This window comes from Macaca nemestrina, chromosome 9, assembly GCF_043159975.1.
Source record: "Macaca nemestrina isolate mMacNem1 chromosome 9, mMacNem.hap1, whole genome shotgun sequence".
NCBI lineage: Eukaryota > Metazoa > Chordata > Mammalia > Primates > Cercopithecidae > Macaca > Macaca nemestrina.
In genome coordinates, this window is record NC_092133.1 from 139,157,388 (window position 1) to 139,176,890 (window position 19,503).

The window sequence follows — 19,503 nt, forward strand, 5'->3', positions numbered from 1 at the left end:
ATATGGAAACCAAAAGCAAATACAGCCGAAATGTGCAAACGACCAAATGTCCATTTAAGAGAGAATGAATGGGTAAATACAGTGTTGTCTAGCCCTACGATGAAATATTATCCAGCCACACAGTAAGTGAAGTTCTGGTACATGGTAACATGTGGCTGAATCTTAAAAACATTATCTAAGATAAAGAAACTAGAAATCTTAATACAAAATGTCAGAAATAGTATATCCATAGAGACAAAAACTATTAGTGTTTGCCAGGGCTGAGGGAAGACGAGGAGTTACTGCTAATATGGAATTTCTCTTTATTGTATGAATACATTTGGGAATTATATAGTAGTGATGAATATGCAACTTTGTGAATACATGAAAACCACTGAAGTGTACACTTTAGAATGGTTAATTTCATAGTATGTTTTTATTTATATTAAAAAACAGACCAGGCAGGGTGGGCTCAGGCCTATAATCTCAGCACTTTGGGAGGCCAAGGTGGGAGGATCACGTGAGGTCAGGAATTCCAGACCAGCCTGGCCAACATAGGGAAACCCCATCACAACTAAAAATGCAAAAAAAAAAAAAAAAAAAAATTAGCCGGGCGTGGTGGCACATGCCTGTAGTCCCAGCTACTTGGGAAGCTGAGGCAGGAGAATCGCTCGAACCTGGGAGACGGAGGTTGCAGTGAGCCGAGATGGAATCACTGCACTCTAGCCTGGGCAACAGAGCGATTCTCTGTCTCAATAAACAAACAAAAAACAGTAGATGACAAAAATATAGCCGTGAATTAGGAAACAAACTTTTATCATTTATAGCTAGAAATGGACATATCTAGATATAGAAATTATTTTTCAAATAAGCAATGCAAACATTAACTTCTTATATTTCAAAGACCCTCAGCTTTGCCACAAAATCCACAAGGGCATGTCTTACACAATTGTTTGACAGATGTTGATTTAGTGAAGCCGATGAGTCTTCAATGTCCATTTATTTATGTAGTAATGGTTGAATTCCACCTAACGACTCTAGCTTTAATTATAACAGGATTTCACATATTTGGGCAATTCTTTATATATTTTTCACGTTACTTTATATCATCCTTTCAGTAACATTTTCAGTTAGACTCGGGCATTTTTTTTTTCCCCATTTTGTGTACGGAGAACCTAATGAAATGAGAACTTCAGGGTTTTATTCAAGATTGTGTAATACATTATGGAGGCCCTACCAGTCCTAAACCCTCATTCTTAAATTACTTCCGAAATACATCAAAGGGAGAACCCACACAAAGAAAAATATCCATGTTAAACATTTCATGAGAATGCTTTTTCCTGCTAGCTTAAAAAAATCAAGCCGATATGTAGTTTCACGGCAGTGAATGAAATGCTCCTTAGACTTTATTTTTAAAGCCATTCTTTGAACGGTTTGAAGAACCTGCAGCAACTCTCAGCTCTGCCTTGTGAAACAGAATGTTCATATCGTCTTGTTACTCTTTAAAAAGACATTTTGGCTCTGAAGAGTTCACAGATTAAAATAGGTTAACACGCAGGACGTTAATCTCTGTTTATAGAAAATACCGAGACAGATGGAGAAGTAATTATGAATAAAAATAGATCTGTTTCTCAAACAGATTCCTGAACAGAGGCATTTAAACATCAAGGAAACTGGAGGCAGGGGCAGGGTGAAACCTATCCCGTTGCTCTGACACACCATCCTGGAGTGACAAATAGGATATTGACAGGGGAACCTGTTTAAGCCTGGAGCCATAGCTAAGCAGGACTTCCAGTAGCTTCTATTATAAGTGGCTTTTTCTGTGCCACCTAGATTTACTTGGCTGTGCCACTAGAATTTTGGACTCGAACTGAATGAACACAGTGTTGGTCTGAATACCGCTCCTCTGCCTGTAATAGGATCCACTGACATTACCCAGGGTGCTGAGGCATGTGAAGTGCCTCTGTAACCAAACTCCACCCTTGAGTCAGAGCCTGGTAATCCCTGGAGACTAACAGACATCCACGTGTTCTGCATGATTCATGCAACTGCTATCTGCAGACAGTTGCTGGGTGAAACGCCCTGTTAAATGTTTACTCATTATGGCTACTTTGCCTGACTACTCTTGAGTTATTTTGACTTGGACTAGAAAAGAAAAAACGAGAGCCAACAAAATGGAACAAAGAATTCGCCCTTTCTCCTGAACATTAGGATCTTTGGTGATTTGTGTGTAGCTTCCCTAGGACAATATGAGACTCATGTTTACAGGGAACATAGAAATCTGGGAAACAGAGACAGAAGACATCAAAGTGAAGAAGCAGAAATAAAAGCCAGGTTGGTCGGGATAGTGCACAGATATGCAGTTAATATAATTACAGCAAAAACAGGCATACTTGTGCCAATCTTTAAAAAAGGATGTTTTAAATCAGGATTCCCCAACCCCCAGGATGCAGACTAGTACTGGTCCGTGGCCTTTTAGGGACTCACAGGAGGAGGTGAGTGGTGGGCAAGTGGACAAAACGGCCTGAGCTCTGCCTCCTGTCAGATCAGCTGCGGCATTAGATTCCCACAGTAGCGCAAACCCTACTGCGAACCGCGCATGCAAGTAATCTAACGGTGCTCTTTATGAGGATCTAATGCCTGATAAAACGGTTTCACCCACAAACCACCCCCCACCTACCACATCCGTGGAAAAAAATAGGTTCCTGCTACTATGAATATGGGGGACTGCTGTTTTGAACAATGCTGAATGATTTTATTCAGTTTTGTTTTCTGAAAAGACTGCTTCAAACTAACTTTTTGAAGTTTTCCATCAAGTGTGTGTGTGACAAGTAAAAGAAATATTGTTACAAAAATATGACAACAGACTTGCCATCATTTAGCATATTATTATTGCACAACAACATTTTTTCCTGGATGGTAAGTATTTATTAGATGTGGTGGTTACAGAAAAACATAAGCATGAACAGTATGCCTCTATTTGAATACATAAATGTGTTCACACTTGATTTCAGAGAGAGAAATTGAGAATGAGTTGAAGGGAGGAAGATAAAAAGGAAGGGGGACTCAGAGCTCTGCAGTGACCCAAATATCAACAAGACTTGGGAACATTTTGGATCCTGACAAGGGCTGTTCTCCAAACCACGTGTGTGCTCAGCGTTGTACACAGTTCAGTTTACTTCATGCGTTGGAATTCAATGGTGCCAAAGTACATTGGTACACAAAGTGGACACAAGAGATAATCTGCTTGTCAGCTAGAGACAGACAAGAGGCATGGAGAGGGGTGGCTGAAAATAGGGCTGTTGGCATGCACTCGGGGACTGGAGTGGAGGAAAGTGCTTGGGGGCACTGCAAATAGCACTGAGGGGGAAATCTAGGAGGTTGGGTCATGCCGAGTCTGTGAGCCACAGATCAGGAGAAAAACATGTGACAGGCAAACCCATGGGGTTCTGATGCAGATGCTGTGCCGTGTTCCTCATGGGACTCCTGGCAGGTGGCTTGGGAGAGGGGCTTGTGTGCCTGCAAAGCCATCTCCGGCGAGCAGAGCTGAGAGGTGTGCAAGGTAGCCTCTGACTCCTCATGGGCAGTTCTTTCACATACCTGCCAGAGGATGGCTCTTCTGCAGGAAAGAAAAGGAAGCACAAAAGGAGTGGAGGAAGCCAGTCCAGCAGCCAGCCCTGATGCTTTTAGTTCACTCCTTCTTTACAGAGTTCACACATCCACGCATGGCCACAGAGTAGGAGAGGTCACTGCTAGGGTGATCAATACATATCAAAACTACAATTACTTGCATAGTTATTGCCAAATATAGATTATAAAGTGACCTTATATACATACTCCTATCTGGTATACATCTTTGGTAAATTAGCTAAAAAGGAAATGTTGCATCACTGTATTCTTGGCTATGTTGTTCACAAAAACACTTGGATCTCTTAAGAGTAATACAAGCAAAATCTGGCTGTTTTCCAGCATGTAAAGTAGTTTAGTTGCCATAATATGACTTTTGTTCATCAAGTCACTTATTCTCCCTGCCACTGAATACTAACATTTGACCCTGAGACCCCCTGGCAGCAGACACAGAGCCTGACCCACAGTGGACTCTTGCTGTCTATATATTTTTTGAGACGGAGTCTCACTCTGTCTCCCAGGCTGGAATGCAGAGGTGTGATCTCTGCTCAGCCTCCCAAGTAGCTGGGATTACAGGTGTGCACCACCACACCTGGCTAATTTTTGTATTTTTAGTAGAGAAAATGTTTCACCATGTTGGCCAGGGTGGTCTCTAACTCCTGACCTCAGGTGATCTGCCTGCCTCAGCCTCGCAAAGTGCTGAGGTTATTGGCATGAGCCACTGCGACTGCCCCCTTGGTGTCTATTGATGGGTCCAGTCCAGTGATGCAATTGGAGGGAGCTAGAGGGAAGGAGGGACAGCAGATGGGGAGAGACAGAGATGGGAAGGAAGGGAGAAGAGCAAGAGATAGCATGGAGAGGGAAGGGGCAGAAGAGAAAGGAATGAAGAGGAGGATGAGACTCAGAGAGAGGGAGAGAGGCAGACAGAGGGGCGCAGAGAACAGAATTCTTTCAGGAAATCTACAAGGTGTCAGGCACACTGTCTTGGATGATTTATGGAAGCCTATAAACAGCTGTATAATAGACATGATGGGTGTGCTGGGTTTCTTATTACTGCCTTTTGTTTACCTGCATTAATTCTTCACCTTTTCCTATGTAATTTTTCAGTCAGGGAAGCTGATTTCTATAGATTGTACTGCCTGGGCTGCCATGTGGTAGGTGGGAGGAGGGAGATATTAGCACAGGGCGCGGTATTTACGCCTTCGTCACCCCCGTGGCACCAAGTTCTAACAGTGGTTAGGTCCCCTAGTGATGCAGTTTCTGTCAGGGACCCTGATTTGGGGGCTCCAGAGAGTTCTAGTAATAGAATAGAATTTTCTGTTATATGTCTAATTTATACCAAGAGCCAAGAGTACCTGACTATGGTATACAGGTTACAAAAATCAACCTCTCCATCAAAGGTGTTTTCCAAGAGTGTCCCTTGAAATGTGTTATTCTCAACTGACAAGACCAAAATGTAGGGAAACTGTGGGCCAATCCAAAAAGCTGCACAAAAAAGACACGACCAATTTTTAGATAAAAATTTTACTGTTAAGTTTGCTCCGCAGAGGAATAGTGGAAGGCAGTGTTTGTGAAACTTTTGCAGTTAATACACATACGAGAGTCACATTTCACCAGGGGTTTGAGCAAAAGTGAATTGACTAGGGGAGGAAAGAAAGCTGACATCCACCTCTTTCTTAATTCTTCCAATTCAGAAGCAGTGAGAAGCTTTTGGTATCAGTTGTTTAGATGGGGCTTCACTAATTTCATAGCCTTGTCACATTATTTATCTCATCTGTTCTTCACAGCATCTCATGCTGTGGTTAGAGCACCAATTGTGAAGAATATAGGATACCAAGTCCATCCTAGAAATGACTTCAGGAACTTCATGCTGTAGCTCCATAGTCTGGGAATGGCAGACAGATTCAGCACCAGGAGAACATCACATAAAGGACAAATGTGTATGTTTAAAAATGGCCAGTTTCGGCCTGGCATGATGGTTCATGCCTATAATCCCAGCACTTTGGGAGGCCGAGGTAGGTGGATCACGAAGTCAGAAGGTCAAGACCATCCTGGCCAACATGGTGAAACCTCGTCTCTACTAAAAATACAAAAACTAGCTGGGCATGGTGGTGCACGCCTGTAGTCCCAGCTACTTGGGAGGCTGAGGCAGGAGAATTGCTTGAACCCAGGAGACGGAGGGTGCAGTGAGCCAAGATTGCCCGCTGCACTCCAGCCTGTTGACGGAGCGAGACTCCGTCTCAGGAAACAAACAAACAAACAAACAAACAAACAAAAAACAAAAAAACAAAAAACAAGTTTCTGCTTGACTTACAAGACCTCAGCCAATGTATTTCTAAATCAAATAACAGATTCGTGAACTCACTTTTAAAGCAATGATCTCAGGTTTTCAAAACAGATTTAAGAATATGGTATCAAAATCCTAGTCTAGGTTTCAATATTTCAGTATTTACAGATGATGTCTCAGAAAGCAAAGAAGCCGTTATTGACAAGCGCTTTGCAGGCCAAAGGCCACTGCCAGGGAATATAGTGACAGTGGATTTGCTGCCAAACTGATGATTATTATCTTGTTTTCTTTTCAGCCCTATTGGTTCCTGGGCTCGGACTGTTGATGCAGCTATTTCTATTTGGTTATGGGTAAGTCAACACTGTATTTATCACTGTGCCCATGTTTTCCTTCAAAGAGGCACATGTAACTGTGTCCAATTGCAGCTGAGAGCATATTTTAAAAAGGAATTTGGCTTCAATGTCTTTAACTGACTTTAAATAAATTGCTTGTGAGACTGTAGAGCAGAAGATTTTACAATATTAAACCTAGCTCAGAAGAAATGCTGAATTTAGTAAATAATCATTTTTAAGAACTTAGATAATGTCACCTTTTAAAAAACCTGGGACTTCAAATAACTTCAAAATGAGGAAAAGCTTTTATCAGCTATAGAGTTAAAATGCGGATGTTAATCACAGGTTAGGGTCTTAATGATTTCTGAAAAGACAAATGCAGCATTATTTGTGGAAGTACATACAGTTGTGTATAGCGTAACAACATTTCACTTAACAAAGGAACGCATATACCTTGGTGATCCCTCAAGATTATCATGGAGCTGGCAAACTCCTGCCAACTAGTCAGGCAGTCGCCATTGTAAGACTGTAGCAAAATGCATTACTCCTGTGTTCGTGGTGATGCTTGTGTACAAGACTTATCGTACACATGACTGTCAGTCATACGAGAATATAGCACATACAGTTAGGTATAGCACATAATACTTGACAATGATAATGAATGATTAGGTTACCAGTTTATTTATTATACTGTACTCTTTATTGTTATTTTTGATTGTACTCTTTATGTCAATATATTATTAAAAAGTTGGTTGTGAAACAGCTTCAGGCATTTCCTTCAGGAGCTATCCAGAAAAAGGTATTGTCATCATAGGAGATGCCAGCTTAATGTGTGTCATTGCCCCTGAAGATCTTCCAATTTGACAAGAAATGGAGGTGGAAGACGGTGATAATGATCCTGACGCTGTGTCAGTGTAGGCTATAGTGGTTTGTGTTTTAGTTTTTAACAAAAAAGTTTAAAAATTAAAAAATTAAAAAATATAAGAGCACGTATAGGATACAGATATAAAAAGAGACAATATTATTATTATTATTGTTATTTTTTTGTTAAGACGGAGTTTCTCTCTTTTGCACAGGTTGGAGTGCAGTGGCACCATCTTGGCTCACTGCAACCTCCGCCTCCCGGGTTCAAGCAATTCTCCTGCCTCAGCCTCCTGAGTAGCTGGGATTACAGGCGCCCGCCACCATGCCAAGCTAATTTTTGTATTTTAGTAGAGATGGGGTTTCACCATGTTGGTCAGGCTGGTCTCGAACCCCTGACCTCGTGATCCACCCACCTTGACCTCCCAAAGTGTTGGGATTACAGGCGTTAGCCACCATGCCCGGCCAAAAAGAGACAATATTTTTGTTCAGCTGTACAGTGGATTTGTGTTTTCAGTGGAGTGTAATGACAAGAGTCAAAAAATTAAAACAAAGTGAAAAGTTTACACTGTAACAAAAAGTTACAGTGGGCTAAGCTTCATTCATTATTGAGGAGAGAAATTTTTTGTGTACGTGTTGTGTAGCCTAAGTGTACAGTGTCTGGAAGGTCTACAGCGGTGTTTACAGTGACATCTAAGTCTTTCACATCCACTCACCAGTCACTCACTGACCCACCCAGAGCAACTTCCGGTCCTGAAAGCTGCATTCATGGTGAATGTCCTACACAAGTGCACCATGTTTATCTTTTATACCGTATTTTTACTGTATCTTTTCTACGTTTAGATATGCAAATACCATGGTGTTACGATTGCCTACAGTATTCAGAACAATAACATGCTGTACAAATTTGTTGTCTAGCAGCAGCAGGTGTATAGTTGGCTCTTCCGTCTAGTTTTGTGAGAGTTCACACTATGATATTTGCATAACAACAAAATCACCTACGGATGCATTTCTCAGAATGTATCCCCATTGTTAAATGATGAATGGCTGTGTGTGTGTACAGGCAGGACTCTGTGTGTGTGTACTATATATACTATATATGCATGCCACATATGCACACATCCACACTATACTATGCACTATACATATATACAACTACATAGGCAAATATAAAACTACATGTGCATAAATACACAAACACACATACATATGTATGTATAAAAGGTAATGTATTGATATTATTAATAGTGACAATGTGTACTAAGCATATATTTATATATTCTTAAATATATATTATTTTAATACATACTAGATTATGTTATATACTAATATACTTTTTTAAAACTGAAAGAAATCGCGTTGCTTTTCTATTTGTGTTTCTAAATATGATGTCCATATTTTTTCTGATTTTATTACTGTAGCTGTGATCAGGTCATGTAACTTAATTTTGATGATGTTTCTTAGAGTACAGTCTGAGGGTATCCAGCCTCAGATTATCTGAGGATGTAGCTCAAGATTTCCTAATTTTGCAAACAGCAAGCGTCCCAGGAGATTCTAAGACTTGCTAACAAAAGGCGGGGACTCACTGGACAGTTACTGAAGATGGACAGTAGGGGGCAGAAGCGCCCACGCTTCTTTGATATGGGTAGCTTTGGTTTTTCAGTGACGGGGAACCCTTTGACTTCAGGTGCCTACTGCATTTAGAATTTTCAAATGAACGCTTCTTGCCTGTTCTCTTATTTTTTCTGCCTCCAAACATTATGATTATCATTGCAAAAGTAATACAAAATCACTGAACAACATGTGGAAAATACCAAATGTATAACAATAGAAATAAAGTAAAAAATGCACTACTCAAATTCCCATCAAGAAATAAACATTCTGATAATATTTAGTTTTATTTTCCTATATATTTGTGTGTATATATAAACATAAATCCAAAATGTGTTATAATATAAAATGTGTAAGATATATACAACAGTATAAACAAAATTATGTTGTATATGTCATTTTCATGTCATATGTCAGATATAGCATACTAATACTTATCCACTTTTTAAAAATGCTGATCCCTTTGAAATATCCAATTATCAATTGTGTTTCTTTCCTCGCTTAAGTTACGTTTTATGACTTTTGGTAGTGAAGAGATAAAATTCATTACAAAACGTGCCAGGCTTAAGCAATTTTCCAAAAGGATTAAGTAATTGCAGTGGCCTCAGGCTATGCACAGTTTTTTAAAAGGGGGTGTCTCTCATTTTCTTCAGCATAACTTGGGTCACAGAAACCCAGGTCTAAATTCATTACAAACTCATATTCTATCATGCCCTGACCCTGGTAAGTTATTTTGTTGCAAAATCCTTAGACAATTTGAGAATGTCAAAGCACATTTTCAAGTCTTAGCATGTCTCCATTGTCTATTAACTGCATGTATTTTATGCCTTAAAAAAACTTCATCTTCTGAGATCCGGCCACTGCACTCCAGCCTGGGCGACAGAGTGAGACTCCGTCTCAAAAAAAAAAAAAAAAAAAAAAAAAAAAAAACTTCATCTTCAGATTTTCTAGCTTTCTTCTGCAGTTTTTTTTTTTTTAAGAATATTTTTCTATCATTTTAATTCTCTATTGTAAAACTTGGAAAGCTCTAGTTTTGGACTGCCAAGAACAGTCTGAAATTAAATCAGTTTACTCTCGCTCTTAGTGAATATTTTGGGAGTGCTATGTACTGAATGAGTCCCCCAAAAGTTCATGTGTTAAAACTTAATCCTTCTGCCCCTATGATGAGATGAAGGGATGAATGAGGGCTCTGTTCTCATGATGGGATGAATGTTGCTATCACAGGAGTGGGTTTATTATCACAGGAGCATTATTGTTATGCATGTGAGCTCTCCCTGGCTCCCTTGCTCCCACTCTCACCATGTGATGCCCTCTGCCATGAGTGAGGCAGCAAAAAGGCCCTCACAGATGCCCGCACTGTTGACTTCCAGCCTCTAGAACTATGAACTAAAGAAACATTTTTTATACATATTACCCAGTTTGTGATCTTTTGTTACCACAACAGAAAAAGGCAAGAAGACAGGGAGGTTCAATTATGATGTCATTCATGGGAAAATGGTAGACAGGACAGAATCTTTGCTGGCTCCCTAGATGCTGCCTGGAATGCTACTCTTGGAAAACAGTGGCTACAGAGTGATGTCTTTCTCCATAACTTTAATTTACCTTAAGAAAAGCTTTGAGTGCTACTGAGTCAGGAATGAAAAACCTAGAGAATGTTCTGTCCCTTGGGAGCAAGGAGTATAGTCAGTCCCTGTACTACTCCCCAAAGAGGCATGAGGTTTCACCCTCCTTGGGCTCCCTAGTGACTTATAATGCCTTCCTGTAATTATCGCGCCAGTTGATTTAATACTAATCCACTTAATTCAGTTAACATCAGATTTTTCCTAGGGATCTTGTTAGATCTTTTTATATATTAAAAGAGAGAGAGACAGAAAAAAAAAAAAGACTTGCTTCTCTTTCAATATTCCTGGGAAATTGGATATCCATGTGGAAAAGGTAGATCTATAGCTCACAACAAATAAAAAATAAATTTTACCTAATTAAATGTAAAAGATAAAACTTCATCATTGTAGAAGAAAATATAGAAAAAGCTCTTTAGGTCTGTGAGGGAGAAAAGAGTTATCGAAATCAGACCATAAAGAAAAAGCACAAGTCATAAGGGCAATAAATATATAAATAGAGTTTAACCTCTGAAACACTTGACCAAATGTTCTGTGGTAAAAACAACAAACCAGCCATTGAAGGGAAGAACAGATTGACAGTGCATATAACATAGAAAAAAGTAGTGATCAAACTATTTAAAATTGTCTAATAAATAAAAAAGAAAATACCAAAAAAGAAAAAAAAAATGAAGGATAAGAATAAGCAATTGACAGAAGAAGAATTTGTAATGGTCAGTAAAGAGATGTAGTAATTTTTAAATAATAATAAACAATGGAAATAAACAGAATGCCCATTAGCAGGATAGGGGTGTGTGTGTGTGTGTGTGTGTGTGTGTGTGTGTGTGTATATATATATATATATATAGTTGTGTGGTAATAAAGTGTTATGTATTGTGCCCTAGATTTTTGTATTTCTGAAATTGTTTATTAAAAATGTCTTTGTCTCTTTTTCTAACAATTTAAACAAAGACACTAAAAGGACCTGGTGCTATATCTGTACATGAAATTTTACGTGCCAATGGAAATAATTGAATTAAGAATAGTTCTGTTTGAGTTTTTTCAAAGCAGTATATTTTTAAAGACAAAATAACTGAACTAAGTGAACTAAATTTATACAAAAGAAAATAGCTGTTTCTGCTAAACAGCCTGTTGCATTTGAAGTCTTTGCTTTCTCTGTGGAGACCAGGAGCAATCTAAATGGAAATGAAGTAACTTTATAATTGTAAATGTGTATTTGAGTGAAAGCTAACCTTAGGGAATAGTGGAGAGTAAACTGGGTATTCACAGGTAAAGAGAGATGATTTCTAGAACAAAAAATATGAGCCAGAAGAAACAGGCCAAATATTAGTGTCCTCGTTTAGGATTTTAATGAAGTTGTCAAATTTATGGGCTATTATAACTTACAATGGGCAAAAGAAGGTTAAGTAGTCTAGATTGGAGAGGGCAGAAATTACAACAACAACAAAAAAATTCAGCCACCAAATGATGACACAATCTTCCAAATTATAAATCTGATCTCATTTTTATTTAGTGACATTTGATATCTCTCAACTTTCCATACTTTAATATATTCAGTAGCAAATTTGATAGGATTGAAAAAAATGACACTGTAATTCCGAAGTCTTTTGCATAGATCATTTCTGAGAATCTGTCCCTAACCTAACCTCATCTCCAGAAACCTCTCAAGCTGCCCCATGTCTCAGGTGAGTAGACTGGAGAAAAAGACCCGATTAACTGCCCTAATATTTTATTTAAATTTAATATAAGTATTTGCCATTAGTTTACAAGTAAATGCTTTAATACATCAAGATTCATAGAGAAGATTCTGAATCTTGAATTTTGTTGATGACTCAGTGTTACTGAAAACCTAGAACAGCACGGTTCCACCTCACGGTGACAAGAGATGGAATGTCCTAATCTTCTAATTATTGGTTGTAAAACCTATCCCTTGGAAAAACAGGGAATCTTTTATGACGGCATTGTGTCTGCCTGCTAGTGCCCCCGGCAGCTTCACGGAGCTTCCCGGTGCTGATGGGATGGTGGAGACTGTTTTTGTGATTCTTTTCCAGAGTTTAGTTATTCATTCGTTCAAATAACATTGACTATGTGGAAATGATTATTTGGTGCCATTAAGAGATAGGTTGTGTCTCATTCTTAAAAGTTGTAGACTTTGTAAACAAATGTTATCATTATATTAAATAAATAGTAATATAGAATACAATAACAATTACATTATAATAAATAGTATAAACAAATAATAGAAAAATTATACATCTTTTCAGTCCAATCACCTGTAAAATAATACTACATGAGATGCTGCCCTAACGCTTTTCAAGTTTCGAAATTGAAATCGATTAAACCTGTTTGAAAACCTATATACATGCATTAAGCAAGGTGCTACAGCGTATTTCTCTACTAGCTGGCTGGGATTTTCCCTTTCATTTTCCCTATTGACTCTGTTAGTGAGGAGCCCTTTAGCTCGTATTTTAGGTCCACATTTATACATAGTTCATAACAGGAATTAGTAAATAAAAGCTACTGAGAGCAGTACTTTAATTTCTCCATGAAGCTCATTCATCTGGGTGGTAGCCAGCCTCTGTTACACCACAAACACCCAGCTCCAAGCTTCCCGCCTTATTTCAGAAGAACATCAGCCTCTCAAGTCCAGTTGATTATTTTGTTTCCTAAGCTACATCAGTGTAGAAACAGAAGGAGAAGTGGAGGAAGTTAGGAGAATAGACCCTGAGTGTAGCAAGTAGGAAAGGTTGACAATGTGCTGCAGGAAAGTCAGCATATGAAAGTTCAGAGACAGCTGAAATGCACAGTGCGAGGGGGTGTGGAGATGAAGGGCAACCCAGACAGTCCAGATGCTTAGCTGAGTGAGCATCCGTCAGCCCAAAGCCTCACTCATCTCAAACACCTTGATTTTCTACACCGTATACCCCACCCCTCACCATGAAAGGAGAGCTGCTGTGGTTGATTTCTCTCTTGAGTTACCATTTCTGCACATTGCACCAACAAGTACGTGACTGACTGTTTCAGTACTGACCTAAACTTTCACTCTTGGGGTCAGATAGTTTTCTCAATGAACTGAGTTTGAACCCCAGTGGCAAGGTGGGTGCCTGGCAGTGTCGACGGCAGGATAACCCGGAGCTGTGGTGAGTCCCCAACAGCATGGCCTGTGTGTCGTTGATGGAACATCCAAAGCATTGCATGAGACTCTCAGCCATAAGGGATGGTCAAAATTAGTCACGTAAGAAGGTACAATCAATTTTCACAGTCACTTCACTTTTAAGGAGGTAGAGTCACAGGTCCTGGAAAATAAGAGAAAACTAAGAGAAAGTGAAAATGAAAGCCAAAATGGAGTTCTTTGTGCAATATGTTCAGAGCATTAGAAAGTAGAGTAAAATGGTAATTCTCAGAACTCCTCGCCCATGAAATGAGTATTTTGTGAGCAGGTTAGTCTTTTTTCCATCTATTGAGTCAGAATCTGGGTGAGTCACACACTTCAGGTGGCAGATGCCAAAACGCCCTCATGATTAACCAAAGGGTGCTGCTTAGCCTTGCAAAGCAAATACAAATATTCAAACAAACATCTCTCCAAAAGGCACCTCTCCGCTTTCCGCTGACTAACCCTCTGTGTTATGTCTTTACCTAGAGCCCCACACTTGGGATGGGAATGACGTGGTCCTGTGCAGCCCTATTATTTTCATGTCAGAAGCCTGATTGGAGTGATGGAGAGGTTTATAACGTATCGTACTTTCCCCTGTAGAAAACACATTTCTCCTAACGCCATTTAATATTTCATTGCCAGGATATCCAGTGATATAAAAATTCTGAAACCCTTTATTTTCTGTTGTATAGGTAAGAAAAAGAAAACATCAATTTACAATTTACGTATAAATCCCACAGATATCACTTAAAATCAAGTAGTAGGTAATATAACCTGGCAGCCATCATAATGCTCAGCGTTTTATGATTCAAAAACTATAACAATCAGGTTAAACAAATAGTACTTTTTATTAAATGTCACTCAATCCCAGGGCTGAGAATTCATTTGTGTTTTCCTCTTAGACTCAATCACTGCAGTCGCAATCAAAAGATGGCTTGAGCTGGAACCTGGAACCTGCTAATCCTGTTGGGCAGCCTGTGATTTTGGAAGTGAAGGGAAAAAAAAGAAAAAAGAAAAGAAAAAAGGGAAAATTTCACATAAAACTTCCAGAAGACTAAGAAGATGGAAACTTTTGTGTTGTGCATTCAGTAACGTGTACTTTCATAAGCAGATGGCAAAGAAAGAAAGCCTGAGAATCTGGCCCGACGTTTTCATTTCAGAACCCTGCATTTCCCACATAGAGGAGATACAGCACATCCGTTGCATGGTAGATCCAGCTTGCTCTCATAGTCGTTGTGCAAATAAACATACATGTGACAAAGCAGTGCAGTTTTCAGTTGTTAAAAGTTGTGTCATTCCACGAGATGGAGCAAAGGACATTGGCGATGTAAACAGGCAACAGGACTCTGACTCCACACCCCTCTCTGCACGGAGGATGCTCAGTCCTTATACCACAAAACGTGAGATGCTTCCGGCCACCTCCCGGCCCTGACGCCTGAGCTCTGTGCTCACCCCACTGGAGCTCCTGGCAGTTCTCTGAGCAGGCTGCACCTGTCCGGAGTGATCCTCTCCACGTAATGTTAGACATTAATTTCCCTGTGAAATCTGTTTTGACTCACTGAGGTTATGAGCACTTTATCACAACTATCATCATATACTATTAAATCTCCAATTTTCTTGTCTCTGTTACTAGACTGGGAGCTCCTTGAAGGCTGGACCTGGGTTTGGCACTGAGTGGCACTCAGCACATACTTCTTGAATAAGAGAATGTACGTACACAGTGGCATGAAATTGATTTGATTTTGTCGGTTTTCTTAAGTGCTAAAGTTGTAGACAGTTCAGTAAAAACTATAAAGCGGTTACCCTGTAAACCATGAGTACTATTAATTGGAACCGCCTTTCTTACGTATCCACTTGTGCTTCTGTTAATGTTTCCAAAATAAATAAAGAGCAGGCTAGAGGGAAATCTCCAGTCCTTAGAAACCATGGCATGAGAATACATCTGTATTTGCACTCTGAGCGAGGGACTTCCTCTTGTTGTGTATGTTTCATTAAGAGATCTGGGAAAAATTAGCCTTGTACCAGGATCTGAACTATAGTTTGAAAGTGTTTAATGGGTACCAATGTTCATGTCATCATTTTTGAACAATATACAGTACATTTTTAAACACTTTCCTTCCGTTCCATTTTTATACTTTCATTATGTTTGCCAGCATTGGGCAGTTGGTTGCATTTATTGAAGTTTGAATAAAAAAAATCTAAGATGAGTTACCCAAAATACCTACTAAACACATCTTGCAAGATTGGTCAATAATAATTTTTATATTAGAGACTCCCCTCTCTATAGACCTCCAATAATTATTTTTAACATCTGTTTTTCACTTCCAGTGTTATTTTAATTTTACTTCTATATAGGGTTTTATGGATGTCAGATGTTTCAAAATGATTTTTAGTTGTCATAAGCAAAATTGTGGTCATTTTGATAAAATTCCGACATTGAATTCCAATTTATTCCTTCAAAAATAACATAAATTGCTGGCAAAAGTCAGTAGAAAATATTGTATTTATATTTACATGGATTAAGTTGCCAGGAGTGCTATCAGAAAATTTAAATTAACATAGAATGGGATGAAATTTCCCCAAGTCAAAGATACCAATGGAGAGGCAAAGAGAGGTGGTCAGTGGTTAAAGACAGATGAGCAATTAAGATATTTTCTTCTTAATAAAGATTCAGTTTGTACTTTGTCTTCTTGAAATTTGGCAGAATATTTCACAGTAGCCATTGGTGTTTGTAGTTTTGGATTTCCATATTTGAAAACTATGCAGTACCTCCATCAGATTTGTTATAACAGATCCAAATTTGGAAAGTTCTTTACATATTTAAAATGATACATGAGTGGTTCCAGATTCTCCATGGGCCTGATTTCTGGCTGACCAAGGGAATCTCTATTTGTGTCCTTCTCAGGGCTTAGATGCCTGCTGTGCTCACTGCTGCCGAGAGGCATGGCCACCATCTGCAGTTCCTGGCTGCACTTTCTAAACAGCTGCCTGGGTCAGTTCTTTTGAGTAAGATATAGCAGAGTTGTAGAATTTACAAATGAATGGAAAATCATCACCCTACCAAGTCTTAAATGGTTATAACTCCACCACTCAAGAAACTTCAGAAATCCACCTTTGGTGATCAGAAATACACTGGAGGGTCCATGTAGTAATGTTTGTGTGTTAGATTCTGTTCCGTTGTCCAATGTTCTCCTCATTTTCAGTCAACTCTTTATCTCTGCAGTGGTGGCTTTAAAACATGCCTGCAAATTCCTTGACTGTCTTTCCGGTGGGAGGCAGAGTCTAACTCCCTGTCCCCTGAATGTGGGCTGGCCTTTGGGATGAAAAGAATGAGGTTGAAGTGATGCTGCCCAACTTCTAAACCTACTTCCTAAAAGGCATCTTTGGCCTTTCTCTCTCGCTCACTCTCTGTCTCGCTCTTTTCTCTTGGGATGCTTGCTCTGTGGGACTGGCCATTCTAGTGTGAAGAGGCCCAAGCCATCTGGAATAACCAAGTGTAATATTAACATTGCATTTAATCATAATATGAATGCTGTGTGTTTAGTCCTGGTAATGGAGTAGAGGCCACGTGTTACCTTCCTGGGTAAAACAATAAAAAAAATCTGTGTCTCTCTCTTTCCAAAGCAAAGGAGAGTTGAGAATGGTGGACATATGGATGGTGCAGATGTTACCTTCATCCTGAGGATTTCCTGTAAGACTAACAAACACCTGTACAAGTCCTTGGTTTCTCGTGCCTTGATTTTGTTTTTTTTTCTTTTTGAAACTGAGCCTTGCTCTGTCACCCAGGCTGGAGTGCAGTGACACGGTGACGTGATCTCGGCTCACTGCAACCTCCGCCTCCCTGGTTCAAGCAATTCTCCTGCCTCAGCCTCCCGAGTAGCTGGGATTACAGGCACATGCCACCATGTCCGGCTAGTTTTTGATTCTTAGTAAAGACAGAGTTTCGCCATGTTGGCCAGGCTGGTCTCGAACTCCTGACTTCAGGTGATCCGCCTGCCTCGGCTTCCCAAAGTGCTGGGATTATAGGTGTGAACCACTGTGCCTGGCCATTTCCTTGTTCCTTAATTATTAAACTTTCAAAGACAATATACTGAAATATATGGGAATGTAGGAAAATAAAAAATATAGTCAGAATAAAAACTCTACAGCCTTACTTTCTGCTGACATCATCTGGACACACCTTTTCTCAAAAAATGCTGGGTATGTTAAGCCATTGTGGCAATTGATTTTCTTCATCACAAACGAAGTTTGCTTTTTGTATTTTACTTCCACTTTTAAGTCTAAATAGAAGATAAATTATATGTTAGATAGGGTTTTTCATCTTTTGGTACATCTGTGTCGGCGATAAATATAAATTGAAGAATTGGCATGCCTTTCCCACTGTCAGGAATGGAATGCATTAACATTTAAAATCCACTAATTCTATTGATCTTTGGCTGGAAAAGATTGTTTAAGTTGTTCTTACTCCTATCTCTGACTCGTAGGCCAGTGAGAAGCAAACCACAGCAGGAAGGAAGAACATGATACTTATTATGCTTAGAAGGGAAGGAGTGGGAAGAGTCCAGTTTCCTTTTATTTTATTCCAAATTCTTCGTTTTTCTCTGCTGTTTCTTTTTTCTGTGCTGAGAAATTGATTATTCTGAATCCCCTCCTCACCCCATCTTGTGCATTACATATGATCAGCAGTAAAAAGACCACACATTTGTCCTCAGCTGCTTACCTGCCAAGAGAATCCAGATGAGCTCCAGCATTGCTTTTAATTTCTATGGAACTGGCTGTGTAACTCTATTAAGACTGATGACAAAAGAACTATTTTTGGTGCCTCTTAGAAAGAAACACACTGGAGCCTGTTATTTTCAGTAATCCTGCTGTTCAGAGAGAAAAGCACCAACAAAGCTACTTTTTTATCAAATATCACTAAATTCTCCTGCCTCTGTGGGTTTATCCTTTAGTCTATGCACTTGACCAAAAGTGCAGTACATCAAGGCTGAACAAGCTCTGCTGGTTGCCTGATTCCAAAAAAAGGAATCGAGGATGTATTGCGCCTTTTGTTACCCACAGATTATGAATCTTGAAAACTTTCTTTTCTTGTCATTAAGTGTTTAACAAGGATGTCATTTTAGGATCTTATCAGGGGAAGTGGCTTGGAAATTTTATCTTTATTCTTCTCAATTCCTGCTTCCACAAACACAAAACCACTTTTGCAGATTCAAATTAAGGTTTGACTGACTTCACCAAGGAAGCTGCAAAAAAAACCTATGATGCCAGAATATTAAGATTTCTCATAAACCATTCTGTGTATTCGCAACTCAGTGGTGTGCATGTAATAACAGCAGGCTCAGCCTGTTCAGTCATTAACAAAGACTGGTGAAAAAGAATACATGGGCTAGTAACCTAGCAAGAAAATATGAAGTTGAGGGAGCTTAAGTCATCAATGAGAATGGAGTGAACTTATATTAAATCTCTAGCACTACTGTACAAGATAAATGTAAGAAGCACAATGGAGGTATAATTAAGATAATTTGGAGCGTAATTTATGTCAGTTCTGAGAACAGAAGTTAAAATAACTGCAAGGTTTTAAATTTGGGTGAATAATAGACTGCAGTAACTCTAAAAGAAAAAAAATCATCAGAAAGAGATGTAGAAAGATACAGTATAGATAAAAAAAATTAAATTATGTAAGATTAGGAAAGAAAAAACTGGTGATGGCAAATAATACTGTTTAAAATATTTGAATAGTGTAACAGAGAGCATTGTAAACTTGTTTCATGTTTTATAGGAGAAAGATTTAAGAGGAATAAGAAAAATTAGAGAATATGGATCAAAACATTAAAAAAAAAATCTGTTCTAGCAAAACAATAAATTGAGAAGCCTTGGCAAGAAAGCTTCCTAATGAACAATACTAGTGATGTCCAAGTTGAGGTTAATGGGCTCTGAAGTCACAAAAAGAATCTTTGCTTAAAGTGGGAAGCAAGTCATCCTTCGCTCCTCCTCGTTCCTGATATTTTGTTCAGATCACACATCCAGTCCGGG

At 39.0% G+C, this 19,503-nt stretch overlaps 1 long non-coding RNA gene across 2 annotated transcripts in view; it reads left to right on the top strand.

Moving 5' to 3' along the window:
- LOC105490786 (uncharacterized) overlaps window positions 1–15,515 on the top strand; it is a 28,359-nt gene extending 12,844 nt beyond the window's left edge. The window contains exons 2-3 of one of the 2 annotated variants that reach the window (XR_011607531.1): window positions 6,189–6,243; window positions 14,373–15,515. This is a non-coding gene — a long non-coding RNA (uncharacterized lncRNA). Of the gene's footprint in view, window positions 1–6,188; window positions 6,244–7,301; window positions 7,662–14,372 lie in introns of those variants that run through there. The other variant, XR_011607532.1, reaches the window with a different exon arrangement.
- The last annotated feature ends 3,988 nt before the right edge of the window (window positions 15,516–19,503 follow it).